The sequence below is a fragment of the Lissotriton vulgaris genome, unplaced genomic scaffold (genome assembly GCF_964263255.1).
Source record: "Lissotriton vulgaris unplaced genomic scaffold, aLisVul1.2 SCAFFOLD_264, whole genome shotgun sequence".
Classification (NCBI taxonomy): Eukaryota; Metazoa; Chordata; class Amphibia; order Caudata; family Salamandridae; genus Lissotriton; species Lissotriton vulgaris.
The window spans coordinates 27,593-31,041 of record NW_028244627.1 but is presented as its reverse complement, the minus strand read 5'-3'; positions in this window follow the sequence as shown (position 1 = coordinate 31,041).

Sequence of the window (3,449 nt, the reverse complement as noted above, 5' to 3'; positions counted from 1 at the left end):
CTTTGGTGTGCCAGTGGTGTTACCATGTACAGACATGCCGCTTTGTTCCTTAAACTTGTGTATGTGGGTCAGCACAAACTCACCCAAAAGAAAGCACATGACATCTGGATATTTAAAAATAGTTCTCTCTATCAATCAGTAAAAGTGATGGTGGGCTAGAGAGCAACAAGAGAGTCACAGCCACCCAAACATTAAATAAAGCCTCTAAACTTAGTGTTACTGGTCCAGTCTTACAGGAAAAAGGAATACTCCTGCTGAAATTAAAAAGTTTTACAAAATAGCAAGTACAACCAGATTTTAGGAATAAGGATACCTCAATGCAGTAGTAAGATTCCACTCTATCTAACATGTGCAGCTTTGATACCTAAATATGTTTTTGTAGGCTTGCACATGCTTAGAATGACCCAAAACAAGCAAAAGCGCTAACCAGTAAAGATGGCTCCCGGTTAGGTAAAAACAGCATGGAGTGACTAATTGATCAAAACGAAGAAAACTATGATTTCCACTGGCCCCGGGAGGAGGAATTTCAATGGCAAAACTAACAGGGTTCATAGATAAGATATTTACAGTTTGCTTTCCTTCAAATGAGGAGACGGGGTCAAGAGTTTGGTGGGTAGGGCACTCCGTCTCATTTTTGACAGAGTGCCCTGTCCACCAAACTGTTAATCAGGCTTTTAGTTCCTTCTCCATCTTCTTCGATGATTTATGTGGTTTATTAATCCAAGGCAATTCACAAGGTATTCTTGAGGCCTTAGCAATAGCAAAAAAACAAGCATTGGCATAGCCAATAGTTCTCGCCTTTAGGACCTTATAAGTGTTTAGCCATGCAACAGTTGATGTTGTTGCACCAGGGATATTGTGCTGCATAACTAAATACTTATAAGGTCCAAAAAGTAAGACCTATTGGCTAGGGTGGAATTTCTACTATTCAAAAAATCCTATACCTCCAATCAGTCAGTTTTAGGTAATGCTTCCATGACCTGGAATCCTTTCTGTGAGCCTCAAGAGCTAACACCGCTTCAGGAAAGACTTTAAAACCCCACTCCATTGTCAAGTTCAGCCATGAACTAACATCGTCCTGCTGTTTCTAACCAGGTAGACAGCGGAAACACTAGCATTAGGGATAAGATTTCAACAATTACAACATAGAAGTGTTTCGCATTCAATTGTCCACATGCTTAAGAAAAGTATTTATTTGAAACTACCACTCTTGAGAAATATAAATTTCAGCCTAAGTGATTAAAAAATTAGGTGATACCACAGCTGGGTGGCTCCTGCTAAATGGGTGTTATTTGCTGCAGCATAAAGATTCCTTTAATATGGTGCATCAGCTTTTCACTGTCCTTTAGGAGGATACCTGTGTGAAACTTTTTAACAGCCTTATTTTACACCAGTAAGTCTCTCTCTTGTATGCCCTTTACATAGGGTTTTATTCAGCCCATGTCACTATTTGGTTTAGAATTTCTTTTATTGTTTCAACACACAAGAAACAAGGAACAAACCAATTCGCTCTTTGGTCATCGGGCCGCAACCAGGCAGTTAAGTGTCAGGATTGGCCAATGGAAAAACAAACATGACTGAAAGGAAGAACACCCCATGTCACTATTTTAACACCGTCCCTGTGCTGCAACGAAGTGTTAGCATATTGCAAGCGAAACAGAAGGGAGTTGAGCAAAAAAACTGTGACTTTGACCCTGAGTGGAAGACCACAAGAGCTTAGAGGTATGCAAATGCAAAAGAAGCTGGGGTGCTCAAGAAGTCAGTGGGAGCCCCTTGGGCTGTGCACCTGGTTCACCATTTACTTACACAGAAGATATTGTTGGATGTGAATATGTATATTTTATATACCTACCATCATTTTATTATGGGGCAACCATTCTCTTGTCCATGTCCATGTAGACAGCAGCTTTGGCATGTGGCTCTGTGCCCAGTACCCACAGAGAACCATCTGCCCTGCAGTGGCACACAAGGGTACTCCTTGGATCCGCAGACAGCCGATGGTGGAATCCACGACTGCCATTTCCCTCTTGTTACCCCGAGCTAACAATCAATTTGTCTCCAAGTTGATGCTAATTATCAGATAAAAGCACCTTTCAGTGGCTCGCCTGCGCCCTATTGATCCCAGTCCTCAAGTGCTTGTTAAGGAGCAGACAGGTTCCATGATCCAGCAACGGAGAGCCTGAGAAAGGCCCAGCTGCAGAGGTACTAGGGTCCCAGAAGGGGAGCACACACCGACAGGTGGAAGAGGGGCTGGAGAGAGGTGAGGTTGGAAGGGGTGGAGGAGGGTCTCTCAAGCTCTGGGATGGTAAGTGCCCAGTGTCTGTGGATTCCTGTACGAGGCAGAGAGGTGGTTACGCCAATCAATGGGGAGCTCGGAAGCAGGTTCTGCCTTCCCAGCAAGCTTTGGGTAACGGAAGGAGAGCTGGCGAGGGAGGACGAGTGAGTGTGAGAGAAGATGGAGAGAGGGAAAGAAACAGAGAGCAGATAAAGGAGGGAGGAGCGAGAGAGAAACATGGAGTGTCAGAGAAGGAGGGGGCAAGTGGTAGAGTACGATAGAGGGTGGGAAGCAGAAAGGAGCGAAGAGAAAGAAAGATGGAGTCGAAGAGGGAGAGAAAGAGTGATGAGAGAGAGAGAGGGAAGGAGACGGTAGCGAATCCGAATAAGAAAGGAAATGCTTGGGGAGCTGAGAGAGTATACAAAGAACGAAAAAAAGAGAAGAAGGAAAGTGAAAACGAACCACAGCAAGAAAGACAGACAGATTCCACGGGAAAGATGGTGGAGTAAAGTTAGTGAAAATCACCGAGAGACATTGAAAAACAGAAACATTGTTAAGAAGACCAGAGGAGGGATAGTACAGATGAGGAAAAGGGATAGAGAGGAATAGAGATTTTAAAAAATGCAATGATGCCGAGGGTCAAGGAGAGAGTCAACTGAGGAGGATACAAGACACAGGGAGGAAACTGGAACATGGGAAAACAAGTGTGCTCCTTGCGCGGCAGCAGGGGGAGGGGGCCTGCGCGATTCCCATATGGCTCCACCATATGGCGCTGTGTGCTCCCGCAAGGAAATTGCCAGACATGCACACGTTGCCTTTTCAAGCAATTCAATGTGTGCACGTTTTTGCCCCAAAGCTGTGCCGATGGCTAAAGGTCTCTCTCCTATGCATCGCATGCGCGCTGCGTAGGCGAGACCTAATCAGTCCAATCAAACCAACTTATTAGAGGGCATTTCTTCTGAATTATATAAGGTCGATATTGGCCTACCCACTATAGTAAGACTAGCGACAATGAGAGCCTCTGAAGAGGAGAAGTATGAGAGGGAAGATTTGTTTGAGAAAGTAGGATGTAGTGACATAGAAACCATCAGATATATCACTGAAGAATTGCCTTCCCACATATCCACATACATTTCTCAACAATCAACCTTAACGAAAAGATGGTGCCAAGGCT